The following is a 7895-nucleotide window of genomic DNA, read 5'->3' as shown; positions in this document are numbered from 1 at the left end:
TCGACGTCGGAGCCGCCACGCGTCGCACCGGCGAGCCCATCGCCGCTTAAGCGCACACGTTGCCGAGTGGGACGCCAAGTTCGCTTTCGCCTCCCCGTTTCCCTTTCCTCGCCCGTGCACGGAGTGCACAGCGGAGCCAAGCAACCCTAGCTGCCGCTCGCCGCGCCGGTGCCGATTCCGGCCACCTCTCGCCGTCGTGCCTCGATTCCTCGCGTTGCAAGCCGCGCAACCTCGCCCTACACCTTCCTTGCTCCATCTCGTGCTTGATTGAGCCATCCGCCGGCCGGAATCGAAGCTGCAGACCGCGGCCGCCATTGAAGCTTCGTCGAGCTCCGCCCCCCTTTCGTTGAGCTCCCCTTCCGGCCTCCCTCCGCTCCAATTGAGTCGCCGGTGAGCTTCTCCGCGCCTCCCTCTTCCTTCCCGGCCATTTCCCTGCACGAGTTAGGCGCCGCCGACGCCGGAACACTGCTGCGCCGCCGTGGCCGCCGCTTGCCGTCGCCGCGCCCCTGCTGGGCCGCGGGCGTGCGGGTCCCTGCTCGCGCGAGCCCGCCGCGCTGCCTCGCCGGCCGGCCGGCCCATGGCTGCCGTGCTCACGCGGCCGCGCCGCCGTGCGTGACCAGGGGGAAGAAACAGAGGAGCTCCCCCCCTCTCTCTGGTACAATGACGTATGGGGCCCGCTGGTCAGGGTTTTTGTTTTTATTTTTGTTGATTTGAGTTGAAGCTTGATAAATGGTAGAAATTCGTAGAAAAATGGTATAAAGGAAAAACCAGTTGCATTAGCTTCGTAATTTCGTGCTCTATCTGATAGAGCCATGTATTAGCTAGTTTCCATCTGTTTATTAGATGGGTTTTACTTGTTCTCGATCAGAGGTATCTATAATCTGGAATCACTCCTTTGCATTATGGAGCTGAGCCTGAACCACTCCAGAGCTTTCCCTAGTCTTCTTTGATGGAGACACTTCAGGCTAAAAGGCATTAGAATCAAAGTCTGTACCTCAGTTCTAAACCGTTTCCGTTGTAACCCTAGTTGTAAGGTTGCTCTGTAGACGCTTTTGGAGTTTGGTCCATGTCTTTCGTTGTGGGTAGTGCTTTGCATCATTTCTTGAGTTTTATGCATGGCATATTTTCCTCGTGTAGCTGCTGACACCGAAGTCGCCTACGAGCTCGTTGCTGAACCGATCCAGGAGCCGCAAGCAGGAGAACAGCAGGAGGACGCAGTCGAGCACGCTCCCGAAGAAATCGCTAACCCCGCTGACTTGCAAGGCAAGCCCCGGAGCATATCCCTTATTTTAATTACTCCATGTTATAATTAAAATATTGTGCATATACGTTCAAGGTTTTGATTGGAACCATAGATGCATAATCTTGATTACCCAGTGTCCTTACTAGTGTAGGTATCGCTAGCACTGCTATGCTTAAGTAAACCGGTAGAAGACGGGTGATTTCCTGTCACCCGCGAGATATAGGGCTGTTACTTCAGCCAGTGTTTTGAGAAATAATGCAATGAGAAGGAAATTGAAGACCGGGCGGAGGGAAAGATGGACGTGGCTGTTGAGAAAAGAAAGTTGAGTCTCCGCCTGTGTCAATTGAGGACCGTTCCGTTGTTGGCCCTTTGACTGAGGATTGAACAGTACTAACCACATGCCGGAAGTAGGAGGTAGTCGAAACCGGTAAGCTAATTACCTTAATTGCGTCGGGATCTGGGTCTCGACCTGCGGTGCTGGTAGGGTTGACGGATGGTGAAGTAGCCTACGGGTTCACTGGGTGTTCGCACGTGCGGGGCTCATCATCTGGGTGCTTGCGGGCTTGATTCAGACTTCGGGGTAATTATGGGAACAGTTGACGTGTGTGGCCCGACGGGGTTTACGCGTGTCGTGTGAGTTAGGTCCACCTTGCAAGGTTAAATCGGATCGATTCGCCGTGACTCGCGGATATGAGAGCCTTGGTCAATGCGTCGCATCGTAGTAAGGATTGAAAGGCAGAAAGAGAAAAGATTAATTGTGTTGATGTTCTTGAAAAGATAATATGATTAACCATGTGTGCTCTAGAGAATTAGGCAAACCTAGTTTCTAGCTATCAACACAATTGGAGCTAAAATATTGAAACTAAGGATCCAGTTTTAGTAGCTTTTCAGCAAAATAACTCCAGAGCCAAAGAGCTGTGCATGTCTAGATAATGGGCTAAGTATACTCATAGACGGGTAAGCCTTGCTGAGTATTAGAATACTCAGGGTTTGGTTGTAACCCTTCTGAGCAGGCTATCTTCCGGAAGACTTCGAGGAAATCAGTGCGTCCTGGAGTGGTCAGTCTCTTCCTCCAGGTTGGACGTTCGAGTGGGTTTCGCCTTCTCCGTGAAGTGAAGGCAGGTGAGCCTCACATCAGTGGGCAAGATGTGAAGTTTGTCTTTTGGTCATCGACGTTATCTACCGTACGGTATTTTGAAGCTTGTTTCAAACTGTTTGTATTTTCCGCTGCGTTTGAACTCTGTTTTCGAAAGGTAGCTCTGGCTTGTAAAACTTTAATTGTAAATAAATTTTGAAGACTTTTGTTTAACTCTGGCTGTAAGTTAAGTTTGGAAACTTTTGTTGCTTGTAATCACCTGTGCTCGTCTTTTGGTGAGAGTTCCTGTGCAACCGATCCTGGTTAAAGCAGGCAGTCTGAGTGTACTGGTGAAGTGCATTATTGGAGGATTAAGTTAAATGGTTAATTAGTGCACTTGATCGGTATTATTTGGACTGTTCTGTGACAGGACCGGATCCTTCCGCATAGAGGATAAATGATGTGCACATTTCCATAGTCATAGTTACCCAACTAGTTCCTTGTATGCCGAGACGAGCATTTTCGTCACGTCTGCGTATCCGTCGCACGGTCCGTGGTGGTCACCCATCATTCCTCGCTACCGCAGCCCTGTGAGGGTGTCGTCGACATCGAAGAGTGCGAGGACGCCCGCATTCCTCGCTGCCACAACCATTGCCACCCGTCCGCTACTGCTTCTGCTACGACTACGAGCCGCAGAGGACGAAGCAGCGTGGTCATAAAAAGGGGTACGACGCCCGAACCCGGGTAGAAGACGGTGTTGGTTCCAATGGCGGCGCGGAACTAGATGCGCATGCGCCCCGCCCCGACCCGCTTGGCGTGTTCGCGTGGGCAGTGGACTGTGGAGTCATCGCGGGCAAGGCGTCGGCTTTGGCTTCGGGACCTGTGCGTGGGGTGGGGAGGACCAGCGGTAATTCGATGGCTGCCTTGCGCCCCTGCGCAATGTTGTCACTCTCCTCACCTCGAGCCAGATGGATCATGGATGGAGTCATGGACAGGGTTAACCGAACCGTCGGTAACCGGTCCGGTTTGACCGGTTACCGGTCAAACTGGTCCGGTCCGGTTCCGGTTCGGTCCGGTATGAAACCGGTCCAAATTCAAAATTTAAATTTGAATTCAAAAAAATAAAAAATTCCCAAAAAATTCCTAAAAATACTTCAAGGTGCAACGAATCTAATGGTGTCAAATTTTCTCCAAAATTCATTCGTTTAACATACTTTTCAGGCATTTAAAGTTAAAACAAAAAAGAAAAAGAAAAAAATGAGACGGCCCATAAAGGCCCACTTGATAAACCGGTCTAACCGGCCGGTAAACCGGTCAAACCGGCCGGTAAACCAGTCTAACTGACCGGTATACCGGTCCAAACCGGTTACACATGCGATTTTAAATTTGTATTTGAATTCAAACCGGTCAAACCGGCCGGTAAACCGGTCAAACCGACTGGTAAACCGGTCTAACCGACCGGTATACCGGTACGAACCGGTTGAACTAAGTTTTTTGAATTCAAATTTGAATTTGACCGGTTTCTACCGGTAACCGATCAAACCGGTCCGGTTTACCGGAACCGGAGTGCTTCGGTTTGGGGTTACCGGTTGGGAAAAAAAAACCCTGGTCATGGATCCGGTTGTGCCAACGACTGCGTGCCACGTCAGATGACTATGGGACGAAAAGTGGGGCCCTGCCACAGCCATGGTTTTTTTAGAATCACACAGTACAACGAAGACGCCCACAACACGCACGCACACTCACACCCTATGAATACACGTACGCAAACCCTACCCCTATGAGCAACTCCGAAGGACTGAGCACCGGCAGATCTGAAGATTCCCGAAATCACCACTGGCGTCTCATCGTCGACGGGAACGTCGCTTACCACTTAACGTATAACACCGGTAAATCCTAGGAAAATCCCAGAAAAATGTGCGAACACCAAAATTTGAATCCTGGCGGGTAGCGTCCCACTGGACGTCCTACCATTGGACTACAAGCCAATTCACTGCCACTGCCATGGTGGGGCTGGGGCTTGAACCGGATGCTGGAAAAGCATCTTCACTGCATAGAAGCGTACTTTGAGGATACACCATGCTTAGTAGTGCGATGCCACCACCCACAATCACGTCCACAACATACAAGGAGTACAATTTATCTATATCTCTATAAACGAATCCTGCACCAAAAGAAGGCTTCCCAAAGTGGCCATGTCACCATCCATTCTCGATCGTCCGATCGGCCGGATGGACAGTTAGATCATGCGAATCCCTATCATTCTACAAAACAATCCTCAATCTTTCCCAAAATCGACTCGTCCTCCCTATTAAGTATTCGACTGATTGTGCCCCGTCCTTCCTAATAAATTATTTTGCCCCTTCTTTCACCATAATAATACAACAACAAATACCGTACTTGTATTTTAATACCTAGAATAATATACTACTTAAATAATAGCGTCATAACAATAAAATACCCAAATGTACTAAGTGAAACATACTTAAATAATAGTGTCGCAATAAATAATGCCCAAAATATATACCAAGCGCAATAATAGTTGCAGATCATGACACCAGTATAAAAATAATAAAAGGATGCATTTATCTTAACAACGTTGCTTAAAAAATTGTAAATTTGTCTTTACACAACCACTACTAATAAAGTCCTCACTAACTATAATACAACGATGCGGAATACGGCCCTAGGCGGCAAAGCTGCGGGCCTTTTTAGTCTATACTATAAGTCTATAATCTACACTATAAATAAATCTATACTATAATCTATCTAAACTATAAACATGAAAGAATTGAAAATCTTTTTCACCAAAATTAAACCCACCATACTCCCCATAGAGGAACGACTTGTTTTCGGGTACCAAAGTTTGGAGAAAATCTCGAAACCAACTTTTCAAAAAGCCAAACTTTTTTCACCAATAAACTCACCCATTGGTCCCACCGCAACCCCTCTCCACTCCTTCAATCTTAAGGCTAATTTATGCTAATTGCATATCATTTTTGGAAAGAAATTGAATAAGAAGAGAGAATTATCTATCAATTTGGAAAGAAATTAAAGGAGGTGAGAGACATACCTATTATTTTGAAAGTATATTATAGGGTGTGAGAGATAGAATTTAAAGAATGGAAGGGAATTGATGGTTACGGCCTATGATACACTTTCCATTTATATTTTATCTATGGTGCACTTTTCGTTATTACTTTTAAACTAGTGGAGATGCTCGACCACCGGCACGTGTTTTAAAAAAATTAAACTCTAACAAGAATTTTATTTTATATTTATAAATACCCAAATCGAGCGATAGATCAAATGGAGAAAATATTGGAAGCCGACAAACCTGACCGAAATCGAGTGCCGCCCCTAGGCGCGTTCACTGTTCTCGATGGATTATGCAATTGGATAAATCCTGACGAGTCACCAGAACAAACTATGGACAACAAAAGAAAGAAGAAGAGATCAAATCAGAACAATAATCAAAACGAATCAGTAAAAGAAGAGATTCAATGAAAAAATCTTGGATTCGTGGGTCAGCGTGCTGGTCCCGCTGCTCTTGCCCTCGCCGAGTCTTGACTCCAAGTCGTGGTCTTGTTGCTGCTTTCTACGGTGGCGTCGATGGAGACGGCGTCACGCGGCCGCAGCCCAGCAGTCGGCCTAGGGCATCTACCCTTGCCACCTCCACGACGGCCACGACTCCGACGATGGGCCCTGGAATGGCTGCGGCGCCTTCACCGGCACCACGACCTCCACGCCACGCGCGCCTCCCACGGCCGCGAGCGGAGGAGAGAGGCCGCGGTGCTCTTTCCCGGAGCGGGGACCCTCCTCGTGTCTGAGGGCGCGGAGCAAGAGGTGTTGCACGGCGCGGCGCAGCGGGTGTCTACTTCGGCAACGACGAGGAGGATCGCAAAGACGGCTCCCGTCGCCTTCCCCCGTGCACCGGCGAGATGCGGAAAGAATGGGAAGGAAGGGGTAGGGGAGTGGCGGAGATGGGGACAGGAGCAGGAGTGGGAGGCGCGAGCCACGCGGCGGCGGGCGAGCGGGCGGGGTCGAGGAGGCGGCGGTGGAGGGTGCGGGGCTGATTGATTGATTGACTGGGGCATGGTTCGCGCGTGCGAGGGCACTCGGCTTTGGTCGAGGCCGCATCAGGGCCTTGGCGCGCATGCCGTGCTCTGGTGAACAGAACCGCGATGGCTCCTGGCTGCCGTAGGGCTAGGCGGGATGTAGGTTGCGGCGGAGCATCGGCGTTGGGCTCCTGCAAACGAGATGGGCGGTAGAAAGGAGATGTATGGGAGTCAGGGCGTGACCTACCGTTGAGCTTGATGGACGACAGCGGCGGCGCACTAGAGAGGCGGGGATGTCTCATGCAGCGTGGGGTCGCTGGTGTAGACAATCACGGCGCCGGCGAGGTGAAGATGTTTCAGTGGCGTCGGCGTTCTCCTCCTAGTGCTCAGCTCCGAATACAACGGTGTTGTCGTCCTCGGCTTCCTCTTCCCCAGCTCCTGTTCCTATTTTCTCCTTCTATACTGACTCTCGATCGGAAGCAAATGGGATGAGGGGGCCTCGGTGAATTTGGTACATGGTTAATAGAAAGGTTTTGATACTAATTACCAAATAATGGGATCAGCAATTTATGAACAAATTAGATTTGGGTGCAACAAAAATCAAGGCTGATAGTTTGTTCCATGAGACATGCATTTTTTATTTCACATCCATGCCACTTATATAATCTTACAATATTGATTTCCTTTGATCAGAGAATACACGATTGATTTCCATCTATAATAGTATCCATAATATAAATATCTTTAGTATATGCAAGGAAAGTAATATGCATGCTAAGGTTACACAAGGAAAGTAATTAATCAATTCTAAGTGAATAAGGAAAGTAAATAGAGAAATCTTAGGAAAAAATAATATACATGTTAAGGTTACACAAGGAAAATAATTAATCAATTCTAAGTGAATAAGGAAAGTAAATAGAGAAATTTTAGGAAAAATAATATGCATGTTAAGGTTACACAATGAAAGTAATAAGTGGGTACAAAGGTGGGTAAATAAAAATGCTTGGCGTAAAAAGTATTAACATTTTGGCAGAAACATTTTAGAAATGTCAAAACCATGGGTCTCCACATCTCCTGTCAAACCTCTCACGTTGACAAGTGGGTCTCTATGAGGAGTATGGTGGGTCTAATCTTGATGAGAAAGGATTTCAGTTTTTTCATCCTCTATAATATACTAGTAGGATGCACGTGCGACACGCACGTGTTTGCGGAACAATATTGAGAGAAAATACATACACCAACACTTTGTGTACACATACGGAAAATTACATTGCCTATTACACGTGTTAGCTAATTCTGCTGCTTAATGATGAGTTAGCTATACTGAATTCTGTACATACGGAAATCCAATTAGCAGTATACATACAAAAAATGGCATCAGCAAAGGGCGAGACCAGGACCCATCTAGACTAAATGTGAAAAGTCAAATTTTATGGCCATGTTAAGACTTTAGAATACACATTATATCATTGTGTAATTGCCACAAGATGAAAATAACTCCGTATATTTGTCGTAAGAT

Source organism: Panicum virgatum, chromosome 7N, assembly GCF_016808335.1.
Source record: "Panicum virgatum strain AP13 chromosome 7N, P.virgatum_v5, whole genome shotgun sequence".
NCBI classification, from domain to species: domain Eukaryota; kingdom Viridiplantae; phylum Streptophyta; class Magnoliopsida; order Poales; family Poaceae; genus Panicum; species Panicum virgatum.
This window is presented reverse-complemented; position numbering follows the sequence as displayed.